General features: G+C 34.6%; 1 long non-coding RNA gene across 1 annotated transcript; it reads right to left on the bottom strand.

The window, feature by feature from the left end:
* Positions 1-376: 376 nt before the first annotated feature.
* LOC116183484 (uncharacterized) lies at positions 377-20251 on the bottom strand. The gene is made up of 3 exons (XR_004148119.3): positions 9697-20251; positions 9310-9436; positions 377-2266 (listed from the first exon to the last, which is right to left on the bottom strand). It is a non-coding gene; the product is annotated as an uncharacterized LOC116183484 (long non-coding RNA).
* Between the last annotated feature and the right edge of the window lie 4372 nt (positions 20252-24623).

The following is a 24623-nucleotide window of genomic DNA, read 5'->3' as shown; positions in this document are numbered from 1 at the left end:
ATGTCCACACAATTTTAGCGTGTAATGCTTATATCACCTCCCCCTCAAACTATGAAAAAATGTAATATGAAGTGCTTTACTTCTCCTTTCCAAAGAAATCATAAAGTCATGCAATTAGAATGTAATTGGCCTAAGGTGAGGATCTTGAAAGCAGATCTGAATTGTGTTATCAAGACTCCTCCAGAGGCAGAGAACACTTAGCAAAACAATGGCTGGAAGATATTTTAGACTTTAGTAAGAGGGATGAGGTTTACAGGAGCTATAGCATATTATTTCCCAAAACAGGAGGTGCTATTGTGCAGGTCAAATATGAAAATTATTATCTCAGAAGAGGCAGAAAGGTGTTTACATAGAAGTAGGGACAGATCTAAAAATATCAGGCACATTTCATGTATTGTCACAGATGTTTTTCAAAGTATACATGAAGCATGGATATAACATCACACAAACATTACACAAAATGGGCAGATCAGAATACTTTGTAAAGGAACAAAAATCTTTAACTGCATTTTATTTTGGAGTTTTGTTTGCAAGTAATGTTGACCTCAAACTTAGCAGGTCACAGCTAATACTATTGAATAATTTTTTTACCGTATTTGAAGTGAATAAGGCAAAGGTTCTAAAGGCATTTGCAAGAGTTCAAAAAGTTTTAAATGCCTTTTTGGCACTTTGTGAAGAGTAAGAACAAAAAGCCATATTTAATTTAGTCTGTGCCTTTAGCTGAGAACTAGGGTAAAGAGGAAAAGTGTAGATGGTTTTTCTCTCTTTTTAAAGCATAAAAAGATTTAAAGTGGAATGTCTTGTTGGCTTTAAAATATATTATGTAGGGCATTCAACAATCAAATTTAGAGGCGAAACTGTTCGTAGTAGTATGTAACCATTTTATCATCAAAAAATTGCCCCTGTTTATAGATAGCTTGTTTTAAAACCTAGAATATGTGAACAGAGAGGTGAAAGCATCACCATAAAGAAGGGCTTCTGTGGTTGGTGTATATACAAGAGCACCCTGAAAATTGGAGGAAAAAATAAGGAAGCACGAGGAATCTAGTCTTAGTTTTTCTAAGATTATGCTCTAATTGGGATAAAAATGAAAAATATTTCTAATTTTGCACTGTGAATCTCAAAACAAAATACACTCACTTGCTCTAAGTTAGCACTTATGTATTCATTCATTTATTTATCTATACCGTAGTTCTGTTGGAAAGGTTTGCCAAGGAAAAGGAGACTTTACAAGCTAAGCAGATGAGGCATTTTGACATTTAAGCTATTAAAATGATAAAGAATATTTATATGCATTATCAAAATCTGTTGACTCTGTAAACAGCTGAAAACTTCGGGAAAATGTGTTTTCTACTGTGATTTCTGGTATATTGGATTGCACTTACTTTGAAAAATCACAGGACACAAGAGCTCAAACTTTCTATTTTAAAACTTGAGGGAATGGAAATGAGGCAGATTGAAAGGTTTTTCCCTCAAATTCTTTATTAACTCCTCAAGAGTAATTGTGTAGAGGATCTGTTTCTTTCCCCAATAATACTGCAAGCACTACAACTTTCTGACAGGAAGCCCAGACTTAAGACCAGACTATACTTTCCTTGTCATGTCTACTGCTTCTATTACACTTTTTCCTTTCATATATAAGAAAACACACACTTCTTCTTTCAGTGATGCTTAGCATTTTATTTCTTTCTGGTTCCCATTTTAAATCCCTTTTCTCCTATTTCCTTAGTTACATGAACAGTGGAGAGTGAATTTATTCATATTAAAGTTCCTCTTTTTCCTTAGGTTGTTCCCTTCAGTTTCATTTTCTCTATTGATTGCTAGGAAAACAGAACTTTAAAAAACCCTGTTTCAGTTAATTTTTATCAGGTTAAAGAGCATATAATGAAAGCCAGGTAAACAATAAAGTGATACAGACAGAACATTCACTTCTCATTTCCAGTAGAAGAAGTATGTTGTTTGAACTGCAGAAACCTCTATAGTTAATGAACGACTCACAATTTGTCAGAAATTTGTAAATAGCAGCAATATCCTTTTCCAGTTTGACATAACTAGAATGTAACTACCTTGTTTAACTAAAAATAATGATGAATAGGTATTATATAATAAACACTGAATTCCAGAAGGAGAGGAAGAAGACTGATTTATTTTGTAATCATCTAGTTCACTAAATTCTTTCATATTTTGCTACTGTGATTCTGTAAGGTTTCAGTATCAGCCTCATTCCATGAATTTTTCTTCAAAGTCTCTGTTTTTACCCATGAACCTGCATATTACAAAAAGAGACAGAAATTTGAAGTCAGAATTTTAAATTTGTAAAAAGCTTAAAAAAGGTGTAAAGATTAATATCACATGACAGATGATGTAACTCTAAACATGATGCCATTGTCAAAGGCAATGCTGCTTTGGAATTTTGAAACCTTATTTAAAAGAAAGGGAAAAAATGTGACTTAAAAAAACTTTATTTTATTCCTGCACTTACAGTGTTTTGTCCTCATAATCAAGAATGCTTATTTAAAAAGAAAACAAAAGTTCAACTAAAGACAACAAATACCATATACATATACATTCAATGTAGCAGTATGCAGTATTTGGACAAAAAGCGGGAGCAACTGCATTGTTCAGTGTTCTCACTCTCAAACCATAATAGATTTTAGGAGAGGTGTAATAGATTTGCTTTGCGCAAAAGTGTCTTCTGAAAATTCATTAAGATCTGTAAAGCCCTGGAAGGAAAGGTAATCTACATCAAAAGATAAAAGAAATTGGTCACCATCATCTGGCCCTAAGGCCAAGGGTCAGGACCTGGTGCAGGTCCTTTCAGGTTAGTCCACTCTCAAACAACTCTGAGGTCTCTTCCAGGCTTCTCATCTGAATATTCTACACACTGTGATAAGTGGAGGCATGGCTCAACATAAGGTTTCAAAAGTGGTTTAATTACATAAGCTCACTAAATTATTGATATTTGTGATCATTAAATAAATTTTTTTCGAGGTGTATTAGCTGGGTAGTTATTAATCATATTTTGAACCAAATAACTGCATTCACAGACAGGACATTTTGGTTAGAGTTAGCTGCAATTACTCTAAAAACAACAGGAGTTTATTAAAGTACATGATTAGCATCTTCTGTTGTAGTGAGCATGTGCATATTTCCTTACACAGACTCTGTACTTATGTAGTAACACATAAAATCATTATCTCAAATACTATTTTAAAGAATGTGGCAAACTTGCACCAGAGAATTGAGACTCCTTTTTCTTTCACAAGTTCATTCTTGCAAAATGATTGTTTGTTTTGTTAGGGTATAGCTCCATGGGAAGAAAGCTGAAAAAAGAATGCTACAAATGCTTTTTGTAATTTAATCTCTCAGGATTAGGTGTTCATAGAGCAGGATTTGAAGGCTTTCTCTTGGCTAAACTCACTATATTCTCATCTAAATCAGTTCTGTTGCCATCATTAATTTCAAGAGAAACCAAGAGAGACTAATCTCAAGGAATTTCAAAACTCCAAATCCTGCAGTTGGTATTTCATTTTTAAATTCCTACTTGCCTGACTTTTGCTACCTTGATAAATATCCTGGCAAGCTCCTGCTTTTGTAGGCAGGAAAAGTTTTTCATTTGGCTTTTGCCATAGACTTTAAATTTAACACCTGATTGCATGTTGAAGGCAGTTTAATCAACATCTGGGCTATCTCAGGGTGTGAAAGGATTAGTTTAACTTGAAACCTTTAATTTTTTAAAACTTTCTGCAGGATATGGCTATAGAAACAATGGATGATGAGAGTTATATTAACCAAATCAAATTTTATTTGCAAAAATTCAACAAAACAGTAAAGTACATCCTCCTATACTCCTTACAAAATTCTGCTTTGATGCTTAGGTGCAAACCTCAAACCATTTGCTAAAAGAAGCCCTATCCTACCTTTAATCTTTCTTTAGCTCTCAGCTCCTGTGGGAGTTTTCTTCAGTTTGAAACCTCATGTTGTAAGTCTCCTTCACATGCCAAAGAGCATGGTGATCTCTGTGCTGCAACCTGCTTCCCTAATGGCTTTGGCAATAGCCTCGCGACATTTTTAGAACAGGCAGCTTCTCTTTTACTGGCCGCATACGACAGCCAGTGAAGCTTTCCACGAGGGAAGAAACCTTTCTTCTAAACTCATGTAGTAATTTCCTCTAATATTTCAAGAGCTCCTTTGATCCTGTGACATACAATTATTTGCTTTTCCCACACAGTGGTTTCTTACCTGCTGGAGCTCATCCAATGTGCCGTGACTTTCCCAGATGTAAGTGTAAATCTTTCACACTGTGGACATTCACTCCTGCAGCAACACTTTTCTACCTCAGTATTCCTCTGAATGCCAATTAGGATGTCACCACCCTGATTTCAGATGTTAAACTAGAAAATATTTATCAGACTCTCTCTTTTCTGTCAGATAAATGTAAATCTATATTATATCATATAACATGATTTTTATCAATAATCCTAATCAATATCAACTAAGAATTCTTGACAGATCTTGTCCAATCATACAAACAATACCATTCAGTGATACTAATTTAGAAAATGTTGAGCCTTTTAATGCTCAGGGATCACAAATTACTTTAAACACTAATAGCTCAATAAATATTTTTAATAGAATATTTAAAATAAGACAAAGATTCTGCTTTGTATTGGCATTTTAGCAAAGATTTTTAAGTCCACCATGATAACATTATATTATCACATATTATTCTATGAATTCTGTGAACATTATATGTGGGGAGACTTGAAAGAGTGAGTATATCTAAGCTCCCAGTAAACCTATGGAGAAATTTTTCTTTAGTTAACTAAAAAAAGTTCTGCAGAAGAAGTTTAGAGCAACTTAAGTGTGCAGGTTCCATCCTGGTATCTCATAGTATACTTTGTAAAATATAAATAATGCAATTTTTATATCCTCAGAACAAGATCCATTACTGGGTACAAATTAGTAGCATTTGAAACTGTTATAAAGGACGTGACTGTCAACCATATCTCTGAATTTATTTTTCAAGATAAATGAGGAGGGGGGAAAAAAGGTAATTCAGAGGACTGAAGTGAAAGCAATAAATATCACGTATCTTTTCATGAAAGATAACAGGTCTGGAAGAAAGAATAAGCAGTTTCTTAAGGAAATATTCTTTCCTTCATCAGCCAGGCTGATTTACTCCAGATTTAGCAAAATTTTCAGGTATTTCATATCTAGAGAGAACAACTTTCAATTCAATTGAATATCCAGGTATAATTTCTGAAGCCTTAAATTCAGCTGAGTGGCTTGAACTGAAGCAGTGTCTGAGGCTTAGTATGTGTTTCAAAAATCTCAGGAATTCTGAAATTCCTTTTTCTGCCATTTATATTTTGTGTGAAAATTGCTGCTTTGATTTAATTTTCCATGTTTCAGTTCCCCACAACCCCACACACACTCTATGATAAATGCAAGAATCTCTAGATGGAAGTATTCTATATCATTATAACGACCCTTCATTTGAGTTTGATTGGCTTTTATTAAGCAGCATTGTGAATGCTAAACTCCTAGTTGGATCCAGATGGAGATGAAGTGAACAGGAAGAATTAATTTTTTTTTTCCTATTTTTTTTCATTATAAATTTTATCCTTAATTCAACACTGAAAAAAATGCAGCCTATGCAACAAAGAAAATCAGAATTCTTCCTTTCAGAAACTGGAATATGACTACTTCAGGTAAAAAATCAGAAAAAATTTGTTAACTCTTGAAGTGCTACTTCAGTACTTCTTTCTGAAAGATATATGTTGAGCAAATTTTGACCAAATTCATACATTTGGTCCAATCACATGTTTACATTATTCTTGATTTTTAAACATATCTGAGCCTGTGTGTCCCAGCATTTTTTGGTTAAAATACAAGATGAATTTGAGAGGAGGGTGGCAGTGAGACAGGGAGACATAGAGAGAGTGGAATGGGATGGACACAAGGGAAAACTGCTGTTGTATAAACTAATATCTATGCAAAGAGTTGCCTGGCCTTACTAATTTCTTTTCTGTTATAAACTGTGGGTCTATGGAAGGAAAATTAAAGTCATGTTAGTGCTCACTGCTACAAGAGAAGATATCCTAAATAAAACTACCCTGAACCTGTGGACATTTAAATCACCTAAACATATGTGGAGTTTTCTTCATGTTGACATTATTATTCCTCTGCTGAACTTAAGCACATGCTTATAGGATTTGCTTGCTTGGGGCCTGTGAGCATAAGCTGACCTTTTTTTTTTTCTTTCAATTTGAGTGTGCATAAATATATGTAAGAAGTGTGTAATATAAACCAGTGCACTGAGTACAGATTTTTCATGGTACAAAGAAGGACATTTGCATAAATTTTTTGTCAGTCTTTAGGATTTATATTTCAATTCTCTGATATATTGAGAATCTCAACATTTTAAAGAAAATGACTTCTCACTTAATTGTAATTTCCATAGTCAGGATTTTAATATGTATCAATCTTTTGCAAAAACTTATCAAGCCTGGGAGATTTAACTTACACACTTTAACGCATCCTTTTTAATTGCTAGTGTTTCTGAAAGATGCAATCATGTTTCTTTGGTACCATTTAATAAAATTAAACATATCAATCAGTAGCTTTTTCTTTCAATTTTATAACAGCTTTTGGAAACAAAGGCTGCTTGTGTCTGCTCTATTGTGTCCATGGGAAATGGTGAGAGCATATATTTCTTTCAAAATATATAACCTATCACAAACTGTCTATCTACAAAGTGCAGAAATATTTTATTAGCAACCTTTCTTGGCATAGTCTAGAAATTAAATGTTCCCCACATGAATGGGAGTATAGCTGTTCTGAAGCACTAAAACATAAACATACTGATGATATTTTGGTTCATAGGCACATATTTGGCCCCTTGCTGCAGACTTACTAAGCCTGAGCTTTGTGGCTGCCAAGCAAGAAACAGTGGCAAAGGGAGTTGAAAAAGGTAACTTCATATTAAGGTGGGGGGATAGAAGTAAACATTTTCCACATCTCCTTTAATAGAAGAGTCACCAGGCTACATTTTTTTTTTATTAGCTAGTTCCTCTTCTCACTACAGGTCTTTTCAGTGTTCTGCTTTACAGCTAAAGTCCCTGAGACCTGACGTGGGATTTACTAAGCTTTAGATAACATAATCTCCATCTAATGGGAATTTCTGAAGCCAGTCACTAAGTCTATGAATTATTATAAGAGAAGAAAATCAAATTTAATATCAAAGAACTAACTTTAGAAGTTCAAGCAGTGGACAATATTCATTTTCCATTGACAGAATTGTTTAATAAGAATCTATCAGCAGTACAGGAAACACTAGGTACTCTGGCAATAAGTGAATCATGATGGCTTATTTCCTTTTAATTCTATGATCCCAGCTGGAACAAGGTGTGATTGGAGAATGGTTTAATTGTTCATAGACATCTGTCTTTGAATTCAATTGAAAAATAATATCCTGGGCATAAAATGGCCTACAGAATTTTTGACATTTTTATATCTTTCACAATCAAGGCATTGTCAGAAACTCAGGTAGTGGAGCTCTGAAAAACTTATGGATATATTTAAAGTAGAAGAGGATAAAACCCTGGTAATATATCAATATACACAGCTGGAAAGCAGATGTTCAATTGAGTGCACTCAGTTCTTAAAGAAAGCTATTAAAGCTGTTACTCACTCAAATGAGAAATTTCTATAATTTATTGTTCTCACATTTTTGGTTTCCCTCTTTCCCTTCATTTTAAGCAGACTATAGGACTTTTTTTCATATTTTTGGGGTCAATTACTCTGAAAGTCTGACTCAGTGCAGTATATTAAATGATTTCTAAAGAATGCCCAAGGCTACTGTCAATCAAATTAGCCAGTGACTTATGAGTTGTTTACTGTACTGTGAAATGAAGTGATAATGTTTGTCAACCAGTAAAATGTGACATTTAGTATTGGATATACCCACTTGAAATAGGTTTTGCATCGGCTTTATTCGTTTCTTACCAGACTGGCACATATATTTGGCTAAGTCCTGATTATGAAAGGAGACATTATATAAAACTTTATAGAGCACTGGTAAGCAGACAGCTCAAGCCTTGAAAAGCCTTGTGTGGTCCAGTAACTGAGGTGGCATGCCACTGAGGAGTCACATTTATTTTCTTCTTGAGAGGTCATTTGATTCAAAACAAAAATTTTGGCAGAGAACTTCTGGTTCAAGTGATTCAAAAAATAGTGACCCAGAGTGAGGAAAGGATTGAGTGTTTTTTACCCCTTTTTGAGTGTTAACAAAGTTTGAAATTAAAAACCAGAGTAGGATATCATCACTCGATGTAGCATATAAGGAAGAAGCTTGTATTGCATGCTTTCTTAGACAGTGACTTACTGAAGTACACTACTGAGGTCACACTGCAGGGAAACTCTATCCTCAAGCTCTGAAAGCTTAATTAGTAATTTGTGAAAGAAAACTGGAAGTTCAAACCAAAAAAAAAAAACTTTTATATTTTCTCTAAAGGGAGCTGGTTTGACACTCCCACCAAATGTTTTCCTAAAAATTAGATTTAAGAGCTGCAAAATTCCTTTTCACACAATACAGAAGAAAACTCACATCTTGGCATAGTCTAACTAGATGAGCACTTCTGTGAAAGCTGTTAGAAATACAGAGAAGGAAAAGCTACAGGCAGCTTCAGCTTTTTCTCAATATTTAAATTCTTGCTATAGTTCTGTAGAAAAATTTTCCGAAACACAATGATTATTTTAAAATTTGTTTCATTTTCCATGATAAATGAATGTGGTTTATTTTTGCCATATTATTATCTTATTAGAAATAGTCTTTACAATGAATGTAACTATTTAAAAAGCAAATATAAAACCAACAATTCTTAAAAATTGTAACTATTTAAGTATTAAGGCAGCATTAAATAAGGTGTACTGACTTATAGACACAATACCAAGGAAATAATCACACAATCTTACTAAATATTTAAACTGAAGATTGAAAATCAACCATATTCTTGGGTCCAAATCAGATATCACGTTATGGCTGCTTATTGGATATTTGGTCACTGAATTCAAGTGGAATATTAAGCTATGCCCTATTATATTGAAGGTATTGTGACTTCAGGGTTTTTTCCATGAAGAAGTTGTGCTGTATATTCTTTTAAGCAATGCATGCTTGTTCAAGTGTTTGAAGACTGGTTGTTAGGTTGACATAATAACTCCATTCAAACGAATATCTTCTCTAAAAGGATGAATTCCATTATTAAAGGGCTGAAAAGGGATGCAGTAAGAATCTTTTTGTCTTACCTAAAGGAAAACAGATGTGCTAGTAAGTAGATGACATATCTAGAGAGTGGTTTCAGGTTACATTTTTTGTCATTCATCCATATTTAATGCCATTTCTTTCCATAGCTTGATATCATTGTTTTAAAATCTGAAAAGATATTTTTAAAAGAACATTTATACTGTTTGCCACAAATGTGGCACAGATCCATTTCAATTTCTATCTTGTTTCTTTCTTAGTTATGATTTGGTGCAGATGAAATTGATACTCGTTCTCCGAGGGAACAGATGAACTCTCCTCATTCTAAATGCACAAATATCTTTATGAAAGTTAAATGAAGTAAACTTAGAGGTGGTCAGGGCTAAAATCATTAAATTATAATTTTCCCTATTGCTTTGCACATGCCTTACCTTAAATTTTCTCTTCTGGGCTTTTGCATGTAACATGTCATCTGGTCCTCATGGGATAGTACCTGAGTGAGGAAATCTATTGCTGACTCAGCAGACTCCTTAAGGGGAGACTACTGATCTCCTCGCATGTGCAGATCTTCTTTGTGAGGAAGGGGGGACAAGCAAGAGCAGACAAGACTTTTTCTACTCCTAAAATAATCACTAAGGTGACATGCATGGAAGTGCAAGAGCAACTATTTTGTCTTTTCCAAGATTTTCCTTCCTTTGTGTCCCAGGGGAAATCTTGAATGGGCAATAGCAGCCTGCTTCCAGTTTCTTTTCAGACTTGTCCAACAATTCAAAGAAGCCAAGCACAGCAGGAAGACTCTCTTTCAATGCATTTAGCTTTTTTGAGTGGAAACAATAGAAATAAATAATGACCATCCTGGAATATAATGTACTAAAGTGATTAATTCACACTGAAAAGAAAATTTAGAATCTTTTATAAGTCTTGTTTTAAGAAAATATTACTATTCTATCTTTACTTTTTTCTTTATATAAAAGTGCATAACTCTATATTTTAGGGACAGCATTTTCAATCTTTTCCAAGTGAATCTAGGCATGCATACTTTCTCAGTTCTCTAATAATCTGTGATCTTTCCTTTTTCATCTTTCCTTGGTGCAAAATCTTAGTTTTTCTAGGCCACTTCAACTGAAAAGTTAAAATCCTACACTGGACTGCCTCTGCCGGGCCAAAACATTAAAGCTAAAATACAGTTCTGTATTTTTTCAGTCCTGCACCTTGTAAAAGATGTGAAAAACATGTTTACATCACTGTCTTTACATCATTTCACAATTGCTGTTTTGAATTTTCTCATTTCCCCTTCGGTCTTGTAAGTCTGGAAATCCCCTCCAACTTATCCATCACTCTTTTTATTCTGGTCTAGTCTTGCTTTTAGGTATAGCATGAATTTCTGCCAAAGGAGTATGCTGTGAATTTTCAGGTGTCTGGCCAAAGAAGGTGCTCATTGACCCGGGTTTAAAATAAGTGGTGGCAATGCTACTGCACTCAGAGGTGCGGTTGTAATGCCAATAAATGGAAGAATTCCTAAAGCATTTGGTTTCAGTTTTTCACATCCTTTTCCTTGAAGTGAGGTTTTAGGGCTTTCTTCTTATAGCAGGCTCTGATATTTTCTCTGTGTGAAATTAAAGAAATTAGAAAATTGCATAAGAAATAATCCCAGAATCAGACAATGCAAGCATGTCTATGCATTGCAAGTGTCTGCAGGTTGCATTCAGAGGATTTAATCTTGACCAAGCAGAAAATCAAAGACCTGGAAAGAGATTGCAATGGCTCCATATGTAAAATTTAATTCAAAACAACCATAAGGCTGATAAAAGGGAGGCTAGCAGAATTCCTGGCTTTCCCTCACTGGGAAAAAGGTCAACAAGCACATAGAGCTCCACCCAGCACACAAAGTCCTCGGACAAGCAATTTAGAGAAAGTCAAGGAAATCAATAGCTAAACTCCCCTTGTTTTCAGCAGGGCAGGATTTCACCTACCAGGTCTGAAACACAAGCAACTCACTGCAGCAAGGGGATCTGAGGTAGTAGGGCTGGCAATAAATGCAGCAGAGTAACATTCTCATTGCAAAGGACACAACAGATCATGCATCTTTCCAGTTCCATGACCATTCACATGGCTGAACTGTACTGCTGTGCTCCATATTTTGAAGTGTGTTGACACACTAAAAATTATGCATAACTTAAAGATCCATGTGTTCCATCAAAAGACACCTTTAGTAACCCAGTTCACTGCTTGCTTTTCAGCATGTTCCAACTGCAGGCAGCAAAACAGAGATTCAGCACTCTGGCAGACCCTTGTTGTGACATTGCCTTACTGCTGTAGGCTGTACTCTTAATAAACATCACAGCAAACAGTTCTCAAATGTAATCAGATATTATACTTCCTTTGGGATATCAGCATGAATTTTCTTACCTCTTAAAAAAGAATCCGCTTTCAATATCATGTCCATGTAAACTTCAGGCATAGCCTTTTTTCTTCTTTGGCCACTACTCCTGCATTGGTAATTCATACCTTCTGTGACACAAAACTATAAAAGATATTGTATTTTTCCCCTCACCTGGGCTCAGGAGCAGACACCATTTTAAATCACTTCTGGTTTGCTCATGCTTTTTTGGCAATATTTGCCAACTTGCTTAATAGTTTATACTGAAGTACTGATGTCAACGGCACACTCACCCTGCTACAGTGCAGCTTACACTTACTGCTCAGGGTCAGCTGTAGATAGCAGTGCTCTCACCTTGGAATGCTTCTGAATTCCTCTAGGTTACTGTGCTAGAACTTGTACTCTTTGACAAGCATGTTCCACCGTTTGCTCTTTTCTCCTCTTTTTATGTTTTTCCAGCGTTATATTCATTATATCACTTTCTATCACACAGTTATATATGTGTTCATCCATTCTCTGCATGCCATATGACATGAAGTATCATCAAAAGAGTATTATGAGTCTACTTAGTTTTTTACAATAAATATCAACACAATTGTAAACCTGACTTTTCATGGTAAGTCTTCTACTATGATAACCAGTTAAGGTGAACAAGAACCTGTTTAAGGAGAGTAGTGGAAAGATGCTTGAGATGCATAGCAATCATGTAGCCTGTGCATAGCAATGGTTTGTGTAGGCAACTGGCCATATGACTGTGAGAAAACAGGTTATTGTTCCTCCTTTTTGGAAGGTTACAGAGATGTGAAGAACTGGGGAGGAGCTGGTTGCAAAAGTATACAAAGAAATTTCCTGGGAAGCTGCAGTAAATCAAACAGGAGCTAGCAAATATAGATCATGATTGAAATATTTAATCTGCCATTTACAATCATAGTTGCCATGTTTGCAGATGCAGTTATAAAGATTACATGGCAGTGGGAAGAAAAGCCACATAAATTTGACTACTTTCCTAAGGACTGTATTGAGGATTCACACTCTAAATATTTTCAAATAGCAAGCTAAAAAAGTGAAACAAATATGAATAAAGGAACATAGGTGAGTGTTGCTTTGATATCTTCTCTGAAATTGTTGTAATAGTGATGATGTGGTAATTTTTTTTTTCCTATTTAAGCAAAATTGTTTGTATACTACTGGAACTGTTAGTCAAGTATATGCCAAACTGTGTGTTAATTAGTATAATCTCTTCTCTAATTAGTACTGCTAATTTGTTTTTTTTTTTCCTTTATTAGCACTTACAAAGAGCTAGTGAAATTATTCTCTCTCTGAGAGACACTCCCCCTGCTGTGGTTAATAGTTTGTGTTAAAATTCATCTTCATCCAGAACTCAGGCTTCAGGTTTAAGGCCGTTTTGAGGCTTTCACTTAAACACACTGGAGAGAAATCTCTACCTGCTAATAGTTTAGGACACAAGTTTTTAATCAAATATATGTATTTTTTTAAGGTGTGATGAATTACATACTAAAGCAAGAGTGTTGGTTAGGTTTCTATTGACTATATAGAAAGACTACATCACCTAGCCCTGATTAAAATTTCTATATTCAATATAACATGAAGCAAGAAGTAATAACTAATTTCCAGATGGATAAAATTACATAAAATCGATTACAGCTGGTATATTATCCAGATAAATGGATAAAACTGGTAAAAAAGATTCACATTTTCCCATCTGAATCAATTATCTATTATCAATTTTCTGAACAGTTAGTTCTGTTTCTCTTCTGGAAAGTATGCAAGCAAAATACTAAAGTAATTCAAATTCAACACTATGAGTCTTGTATTCCTTCCAGAAACTTTTTTGCAGAGCAAGTGTTAATGCAATTTCCAGCTGCACAAGTCCATCCACACCATTATTATTATTATTCTTTTTTTTTGGTGTCATATTTAAGTAAACAAGATTCCTGAAAAGACCTGTACATATTTCTTTTTTCTGCTAGAAACAAAATCATCAGTGCCAAGTTTCTTGCCGTGAAGTTTACACAACAATGTTTTCTACAGCTTTTCTGCAGCTTTTTGGATTAAGAATGCAATAAGAAATCCACCCTCAAAATGCTTAAGGTAAAATAAAACATGAATTGTTAACTAATGTCATAGAGAATTTTCTAATGACCCATATTACTTGCCCTTCAAAGAACATTACCCAATACAACATATTTTTTTTATCTAAAGCATTAGCAGTGATTTGTTAAAACAAAAAGTTTAGACATCTACTTAGACATAATTTAGATACCTTTAAAACTCCATTAGATATTTTTATTGCCAAAATTTAAATAGCATCCTTTTAGTTCTTCTCCATTACTTTAAAAATGGCAAATGTACAAATGTCTAGCAATGCTAATTAACCCTCTAGTTTGTCAGTCTTCTGAGGCAAAAGTTTGATACCAGTGTGGTCTATTGACCACTAATGTTATACACTAGCAAGTCTCCACTAAAATGGGAAATAAAAAAAAATTAAGAGAAATAAATAGAAAGAAATATGTTGTGATGGAGTCTGCAGACTAAAAAAGTATCATGAAATCCCAGAAATTTTTAAGACTTCTGTCATATCTACATAAAAGCTGATATTTCTCAGGCAAAATACCATAATAAAAAAAGAAATTAATATTTAATCTTACACTGAACCTTATCAAATATTAGTTTTAGAACTTTTTATAGTGAATAGTTGTTCAATACAAATGTTTGAATTTTTTTTAGTAATATATCTCACAGCTCAGAATGACTAGATATGTAAGACTGTAGGAACCAAGAGAAGTCTTGATTTATTTGAGAAATAGAAATAGGCTTGTTGGGTTTTAATTAATAAAAACCAACATCACCAAAAATAGCAGTCTGGGAAACTGAAATACAAGCAAGCAAATCATAGGAACTAAACAAAATCAGTCTATCATGTCTACTTGCACTAAACTAGATCTATATGTCAGAAATCTTCAAAGATTTATGGTTTCAGTCTCTTTCAGGTAAGATTTACAATCCTAACAACCTACATGTTCATGTACTAGGAAAGATGAAAATAAAATGGGTTGCTAAAATACATGAATATATGCCATGTAAAAAGGAAAATAACTGCATAATCATACCAACAAAATATTATTGGAAAATGTCCATCCAAACTGAATTTTGCAGGAAAAATATTTAATTTTGTCCTTTTTTTCAAACACTTCTTTATTAGTCAAATTTAGTGCATTTCTATATACTGAAAAAATAATGTATTTTTTTAATCTAAGCACTGATAAACATTATTTTATGCCTATCTTTTCAGTCAAGAGAACCTGATTTACTGAACACTCAAGGAGTGAATAGTTAGTCCTTTTGTATACTATTAAATATTTCTACAAGGAAAAAGTTTATACATGATTCAAGTAGACACATATTTTCCAGAGCAAAGCATTTACTTTAAGGGACTTTTTCTTTTGGTGACTCTAATAACCAGGGTTTTTTTTACAAAATACTATTTCTCTGTCTAAAATTAAGGTAAAAACATATTTCTAGTGGTTAATATTTTATTTCTGGAAAGTACTAAAAATTGTTTGCCATCTATATTATATTTGTTATGAAGCGTAAATTCTGCATATGTGAAACCAAGGACAGTAGAAGAATGAGATGAGAATTTTCTAACCAAAACCAGTAAAATCAAATAATCTATGCAATAGCTCCTGCTACTGTGTAAAAAAAAAAAAAAAAAAAAAAATCCCAGAATTCCCCTCTATTCCACCCTATTTGTGTAGCTTGTCATTAACTACACTTTCAACAGGCTTGACCTTCCCCTTTCTTTTATAAGGAATTCCACAGGTAAATGTCACCAGAGAAAAATACACATTTATTCAAAATGTAGCAGATAGCATGCACCTCTATAAATGTCTCACACATATGACTGCCTGAAGAATTTTTAAAATAAATGTCTTCCCATGAAGGGAATAGTGTTGGCTGAATTAATCATTGGGAAATGCTTCTGCTCCATGTACTCTCTCTCACCTGGACAGTTACAATTTCAGCATGTAGCTCACCCTCTCTCTGTGTCAGTTCCAAAATCTCCTCACCACAGCACAAAACAAAAAATCAGATATTGAATTGAGCAGACCTTTCGGACTCTATTCTGGTCATTTATAGTTACACTAGGCTGAATTTTACCATGTGCCCTTTATGTGGCCCATGGGATGATTTCTCTGCCAAGAATTCTCCCTTTCAGACCAATAAAATGTATGGCAATACAACAGCCTGGACTGCAAAGAAGGGTTTCATTATTTTTTATGTTATTAAACAGTTTATCACAGCATACTGAGGCATTTATTCTTCCACCTACGGATACACAGTCTACTTGAGTTAAAGTGTTTGTCTAGAGATGTTATATATTCTAATATATACCAATGAGATTTCATATATTTTCCTGGAAATCAGAACCTTGATGTCAGCAGTCACAATATGAGAGAGAGAATGCACATACTTGAAGGTAAATAGTCCAGATGTATATGTATTCTGAAAAATGACTGAAAGCATTACAGGAAATGATTCAAACATAAATATGAAAAACATATTTCTCAGATATAGACATTTGCAAATCCTTGTAAAACAGGATGAAAAATGACTGACCTATGAGAGAAAAAGTAGAAGCAGGATATAGTTCTTAACTGACATCTTGACACAAAATTTTAAATTCAATATTCATACAATATTCTGATGTCTTGAGATTTTATGTTACCATAAAGCAGATGGATTGAATTAATGGAAAGATAAATAGATAGGATGTGTTTGACCTGTCCTGAAGTAATATTAATGTACTATGAATGTAAAATGAGAAATAAAAGGAAGTGAGATTAAAAACTGATCCAAGGGAAGCTGATGAGAAGATTCCTGTTAACTTTACCAAACACCTATTTGACTGCATTATGTTAAATATGAAACACCATATCTGTTACATCAAAAGATACAACTACTTGGCATTTTTGTCAGTAAAAACAATAATAATACAGCCTTAAATTATAACATAATAGGTCATGGTACTGCTGTAATCCCCAGAAGTCAGTCACTACCTTCAACAATAGCTAAATGAGTTCATAATAGATATTTGTCACCTGGCAAAAGCTTTGAAGAAAGCAATGTAGCAGAAAGAAAATGGATCACCAAACTATGAGAATTGTTCTTTATTTATCTGCTGGATCTGCTATCCTTATATAACTAGAACAAACCCCTCACACAATGAGTTAAGTTATCAGGAGGGTTTTATTCTGTTTCTTGCAGCTTGAGGGGGACTTGTTTTTTTTATTTCCTAGGAGGACTAATATTATATAATTTCAAACAGGTAGCATTTCACTAATTAAAGTGCTTGACAGTCTTTTTGTCACCTTCTATCTTTCCACTTCCTGCCTCTGTCTTCTTATAAACTTTGCTATTGAAATTTAAGAAATCTGTGCATAAATAGTAAGTTTGGATTGAGTTTGCTTTCAGCATTTTACTGAGTCTAGCTGAAATGAAGTTAACTTTTTTAATAGCAGACCATTAGGATGGCACAGTGTTTTGAATCCATTATTAAAATGCAATATTTTGGCTATTACAAAATCACAGACTGGGTGAGCTTGGCAGGGATCTCTGAAGGTCATCTGTCAAATCCCCTGCTCAAGCAGGACAATCTTCAGCCAGCTGACCATGGCCATGTCCAGAGAGGTTCTGAATTTCTCCATGGCTGGAGACTCCATAATGTCCTTGGGCAACCTGTGTACTCCTTCACTCTCGAGTAGCGGTGTTTGCTTGTTCAGAGGAATTCTCCTGTTTTCCAATTTGTGGCCACTACCTCCTGCCTTTTCACTGAGCACCACTGGGAACAGCCTGGCCCTGTCTTCTTTGCATCCTTCCTTCAGGAGTTTCTGTACATTAGTAAGATCCCTCTGAGACTTTTCTGCTCCAGACTGAAGAGTCTCAGCCTTTTCTCATAGTAGAGATGCTCCAATCCCTCAGTCACCATAGTGATTTCTTGTGGTTTATAACCAGCTGGAAATTAAGCTCCAAGCAGCTTCTTCCTTTCCCCCCATCCTCTCCAGTGAGAAAGGAACAAAAGGCTGAGATTATTGATTGGGATAACAATTTCCTAGAATAAAAGCATTGAGATAAGGAACAATAACAGTAACAGCAACAGTACTAATAACAGTGCATAAAAGAGGGTGATTGCTTGTGGAAGTCCTACTAACCAGGTATTACTGGGACCAGAGACATGCAGCTTCCCAAGACAAAGAGGGAAATGCCATGCCAGCATTTTTTTCCTTTGAGCCAAATTTCTCCTGAGCCCAGGCAACAAAACACAATGACAGACAAACCCTTCAATTTGGACCAGCCACACCACATCACCACACCACTCTGTCTGCTACTCTGCTCCCCGACAAAAAAAGGAAAATGGTCACTTAAATTCCTAAGGAAGTATCCCTTGTGTGGTGTATTATTTCAGTGAGTTCATCAGCCTATATTGGTCAGAGATTTTGGTGCTACAGGATATATTGCTAGAATGGCAATGAATATTAATTTTTATTACTGTAATTAGTACTTTCTTTGGAGGAAACAACTTCAAAATGAATACTTTTCCATGCAAAGAGTTAAATTAATCATGCTTCCTGTCTTTCCTCTTTGAATTAGAGCAAAATTAGTCAAGTGGGACCCTTCAGAAAGGGACACTAAAGGGCCTCTAATGTTTATTGCTCCCATTGAAATGAACTGAATTAAAGCATCCTAATGTTTATTGCTCCCTTTGAAATGAATACAATTAACAGAGACAGCACACCTGATGGTATTATCATGCCTGGTTCATCTATCCCAGACAACACATTACCTAATGCTAAACTGACTCTCTTTGAAGAGAGGCACACATTTCTTACTGAAATTATTCCAAAATTTCTTTTACTTCCTTTCATATATCCAGACAAATAATTTAACTATATTTCATTCATATGACCATGTTTTTCAGCTTCAAAATTTAACACAGTTTGTTGTATTATTGTTCCTAATAAGAATGAAATAAAACCCAACAGAGACCTGACCCAGAACCTTTCACTTCCCCTTAACTGTCAGTTTGACTTTCTGTAACACTGTGATCAACTGAATCCTAAGTGGGAGTTGACACTGTCTCAACTTTCTGCAAATGCAGGTAAAATGGAATGTGAACTGCCTGAAATTCAAAGCTGATGTAACCTGGTTCTGCACCATTACACATAATTGGTATCTTCAGCTTTGTACAGCTGCAATTTCATTTCTTTAATAGCATGGACTTTGATAAGAATCGTGTTGTGGACCTTATTTTTTTGTCGTTTTGGGTGAGGATTTTTTTCTCTTCTCCCTTTCTGGTATCACAGCTAACTTCTTGCACAATGTAAAGTTAATTTCTGAAAGAAATCCTGTCATTGGTCTTTAATAGCAGGTTAATGGGCTGTGAAATCTCAAATTTTAAGGACGGATTTTGTTACAAGAAGAAATGTTCCTTAAATCTTTTCTCTGGACAGAAAAGATCACTTCCTTTAAAATACCTTAATACTCAGCACACAAGAGGAATTGTATCACAAATCATATCTAACAATGAGATTTTCTTTATTTTCTTCTGATATCAACAGCATTTTGGAAGAACTGCTGCCTCAGGTAGCATTTGCTATTCCTCCATAAATCAATAAAACTTTCTGCCATAGACTACAGGATGTGCCTGCTGTGAACTTACAAATATTAGATTAAAGGGTTCACACACAATACATCATCTATAAGGCTGCATTTTAAACCACTGTGATCTGCTGCATGATTTCTTTCATTATTTAACATATTTTTCTCCATATTTACCATTCTAGACTAGACTTTTCATGATGCATCCTTCTTATGTACGATACATGTATGTAACAGCAATATATATACCCATACCCCTACATACATGCACACACTTGCATACATACATACGTATACACAGATGTGCATGTAATGCTTATATAAGCATATTTATAAAGTGAAACTCTAAGTGAGAAGATAAAACAGACCATGAATAAGGAAAATATTTCCCCTAATTTTAAAGATGTACAGATTGTGGCCATTAATAACAAGTGTGATACTGCATGCAGAGAAATTCAGAAGCATTTTAATTAATCATAAAGTGATTTTCCAAAATAAATTATGTACAAACTTTGAAGAACTTCAGCATGATTCCTCTAGGAAATGTTAAAATGGTAGTTTAGGAAAAAAGCACAGAAGTATTTGCACAGCAAATTAATATCTGCATATTCAATTGTTAGTCTTAGGAAACAGGTTGCTTACATATTTTTCTTAAACTTGGCAAGATAACATCATTATGTCTCTTCTGTGTTACTTTTCACTGATGTAATATCAAGACAGTCTATTCAAATTAGAGCAACTTCTAAACATAAATATATGCATGGCAGCACACCTTTCCTAAACACATTACTGAGCTTCTTTTTTTTTCTTTTATACAATTGCTCTGTACCAAACACACCTGAAATATGTCAAACAAAACATGACAATATTTAAAACAAAGCAACAACTGTATAAATTTTTAAAGATCAAAATAATATTTAACAAGTGCCCCCCCCCCCCCCCCCCCCGCCACCCAGCTATGTCTGTCTGCACCAAAACCAGAAGGTCACTATTTCAGGGATATGATAAAAATTCTCTTTGAAGACAGAATCTCTTTTAAAAGTTACATGACTACTAAATATCAGCAATGCATCCCCTGAACCTACTCCACAAAATCAGTGATTCTGGGCAAACTCAAAGACAAGGTTCTTGCCTATCCCTACCCAGCTCACTCTTCTGTTCATACGGAGCACATCCCTACCTACTTTTCTGTCCCATACTCTAAGTGGCCACCAGTGCTTAGCTGCTTAGCTTTTCTCAAGCTCTCAAGCAGGCATTTAGTCCAGTTCAAAGCCTGACTCTGTGTGTCCAGGTTCAAGAGTGAAGCCATGCAGTCAATTGTGGCGCCACTGTCAGGGGTTGTGCTTTAGGAGACATAGAAATGTTATGTTAGAGAGTACAGTCATAGCCTGCTGCAGTCAGAGAACATAAGCTCAGAATGATAAAATAAATTCAGGATCTTTTGCCCTGGCTTTCTAATCTTGGACTTTTGAGGTACAACACATGCCTCCTGGTCTTTAGGCTTTGCTCTGCAGCCCCCGGTTCAGAAAGATTTTTTTGTAGGGTTCTGACCTAAGAAGGCATCTGCAGAGAAAAGTTTTATATCAAACCATAAAATAATGCAAAGCAGTGAGAAATGCTTTGAATGATAAGTAATTTTTGTTTTCACATGATTTGTAAGTACATTTCAAGCAAGTGTCCGTAGTTTTTTTCATCAGAAATGGTTTCTTTAAAGGTCTGATACATGAATAGAAACTGTTTTGCAAAATAATTAAAGGACAAATATTCATCATCATCCTTTAGAGAAAAATAACCTGAGTTCTATTTCAGCTTCAAATACATCCATCATATTTGAAGTGCTAATTGACATATATAAGATTATATTTTGCATAAATGTTTACTAAAAATAGCACTGGATATGTATTTATTAGTGGCAATTAGGAACTAATATTAAACATATCATTAGGGTATCACAAAATTTTGAAGACTTGCAATTCTTTAATATACTTGTGTTCGTGAGAGAAGATTATTCACCTGATACATTTTGGAAATGTAAGAACTTCACCAAGTTACAAACCAGAGATGAGAAAGCCCCTCTACACCTGCTTAGGGCTCATGAATTCACTGTCATTCACTTTCATTAGGTTTAGGATGAAAAATCTTTGAAATTTGTCAATATTTATACATTTATATTTAGATATTCTGGCATTACCTGCATGACAGTGAGATCAATTCAGGAGAGAGGAAGTGTTGACATTTTTCTGTTGGAAAGTTTCCTACTGACATTAATTAAGATTTCTTAAACTCACAAGCTTTGATAATATTAAATACTGAATCCAATATTTTCATTCAAGTAGTTACAGAGCAAGAAAATATTAAGATAGCTTTACTTCAGTTATTTGACATCTATCACTGGGAGTAAGATGTCCTAAGAAAGAACTTTCTTCCATACTAGCATCTTTTTTTCGTCAAATATTCTTATAGTTCTTCAGATGTAGTAAGTTTCTAATTATTATTCTTCCTGTAGGCTTTAAAATATTCTTCCCTAAATATTCACAAGTGCAATTGTCTTCTGGAAACCCTGTTCATAATGTTTACACAAACTAATTTCAGGAGTCTAATTTAATAGGTAATTCAGGGTCAAGATTAATTCAAGTGCTCTGAGTCCTCTGTAGATTAAGCTCTTTCTTGTCAATGATTATAGGTTTATAAGCCCATGTAAAATAAGCACATATAGTGAACAGACAGCCATCTGTGCAGAACATATACATACTCCCCAATATGATGAATTTATTACTGTTACAGGTGTCATACAAATGTCAACTCAAATATTGGACAATATTATCCCAGTATTACAGCCCATGTGATGTGGCTATAGCAAGGACAAGGAATAGATCTGTGCCTGTGGACAGTCATTAGGAGTCACTGACTTTAGCAATGGTCACTGCTATTCTGCATAATTCATTCTTTAAAATGTTATGTGAATGTATCAGAGAGCACCTAGAAAGCTAAAGTTTCTGAGGACCAAAAATTGAGGAGATATAATGGGAGTGTTTCTCATTTGACAGCATTTTAGAATCTTAAACTGAGGCCAAAATCTTCCAATTATCAGGTTTTAAATTGGTTAAATAGACAGAAAAAAACTAAATGCAGTTAGAAAAGGAGTTAGAGTTTAACACACAGAAATAAATATTTAGTTTCAGTTAACTAAAATGGGGAATTAAAGAAAAGCAATCTGATAGTAAAGAAGGTACAAAGTGCAGCACATAGAAGAGGATGATGGGAGAATTTAAAATTGATCTGTAAAGCTGACAGAGGAGAATGAGATGTATCATCTTCCAGAGGCCTTCTGAAAGCAATGAGATGGGAAATAGGGCTAAAACAAAAATAAGCAGAGGTGTGGAAAGTGGAGGGGCTAAATACCTTGCAAACCAAGACACAAGCAAATGCAGAGATAACAGAAGTAAATTAAACATCTAGACCCTTTGGATATCCACTTCTGAAGATTAAAAAGGCTGGTAAACACTTGAGGTGTCTGACAACATTAAGTCTCTGACATCAAGGAGATAATATTTTGGACCGAAAACAAGTTAGGTGACACAAAACTGAAGGAGGCATATGGAAAGCTTTCTGAAACCAGAAGAGGAAAAATGTGTGGGGGAAGAAAAGACAGTACAGACTTCTAGACAATAACGAATAAAGAAGGGAAGAACTACCAACAAAAATCTGTTTGTAGTACACTTGCCTAAAATGTGTGTATATTCCCACTTTTAAACTAGGAACAAGGCATGTTGGTGAATAAGTTAGAGAGTCGGAAAAAAACCTGAGAATCTGGTCACTAAGGACTGTGCTGTTATAATAAAGGATTCCAGAGAATGACTAAGAAACACAGGTGTGAATGGAGCAGTGGAGCAAAAGGTGGAAGAGTGGGAGGTGAAGAAATAGGATAATTAACAGGGAAGGATGCAGATAGTACAGTGAAGATGTAGAAAACATTAGTTTTATGGGAATTATTACAAGAGTAGAAAAATGCAATGTTTTTAAAATTAATTCAAAATTCAAAATAATTTGAATTTTAAAAATTATAAAAATAAATTAAACATTACATTCAGATATAAATCTACAGCACTGGGAAAGACATACAAAGATAAATAAGAAGGGTAATCTGTGTGATAAGCAGAGCAGGAGAGGAGTTGAAAAGAAATTAAAAGTGTAAAAGTATATGTGGGAGTCTTGAATTCATGAAGGAAAGGGAGGGAGATAGAAACCAATCACTTTAATAAGGACAAAGTTATATGTCTAATCCAAATGAGCCATGAATCCATTTGCTTAATGGAAAAATGTGTTCACAAAGTCTTCATTGAAGCAGGTCATGAATAATCAATGTATTATGTGCATGTTTCCATTAGTAAAGACTGATGGTCTGCAATGTGCTTGTAGTGTGGATCACAGATGTCTTGACCAAGTAATTATTGCCAGAAAAGTCACATGTGACTGACAGAAATATATGTATAAATTAAATACATCAGTAAAACAGAAATCACAGTGCTTTTCTCCTTCCTTGGTTTGATGCTAAATGTAAAAATCACCAAAAAACAGAGAGCAAAGGACCTTCAGAGAAACTTTCAGTTGTGTTCATTTGAAACCCTGTGCTTTCTCTTCTTTGATTCCTAGAATCAGATGGATTGCAAGAATAACAGGGAAACACCGGAGAAGTGATTTTATTAATCTAGTCCTCTCCTCAGAGGATCAGAACGACCATTGGATTAGGAGGATTAATTTAGTCTGTGCAGAGAAAGTCACAATCTCTGTTTTGAAACAAACATCTACAGAGCATAGTGTCAGATAGTTTATGCAGTAAAAAACAGTACTGCTGTTTTCACCTGCGTTACAAAATTCCATATTTTTCACATCTATTAAGATTCACTGTACTGAATTCAGAGCACATGACGGCCTATGACAATTGTATTTGTTCTCTATACCTGAGCAATTTTTTACTTGCATGAAAATTAGGGGGGCATATAAATAGCTCTAATAAACGGTAAGGATTTTTTACACAAATTTTGTACTTGTAACCATGGTTTTCCAGCAAGGAAATTAATTGGAGTGGTTATTTTTAATCTTCTTGGGGAAAAAAAAAAAATTTACTGGGCTAGTCCTACAGTACGCTTGACTTCTCTAAGGCCTAGATCAGAAATGAGTGTGTGGGCTCACTCTAAGGGCATACATGAGTTCAAGGAATCAATTTCATTCTGGGAATAGCTGCTCAGCCACATTCTCTCCCTACAGCTGGAGCACCATCAGAGGAAATCATCTATA

This window comes from Lonchura striata, chromosome 3 (genome assembly GCF_050655825.1).
Source record: "Lonchura striata isolate lonStrDom1 chromosome 3, ASM5065582v1, whole genome shotgun sequence".
NCBI lineage: Eukaryota > Metazoa > Chordata > Aves > Passeriformes > Estrildidae > Lonchura > Lonchura striata.
This window is presented reverse-complemented; position numbering and strand designations above follow the sequence as displayed.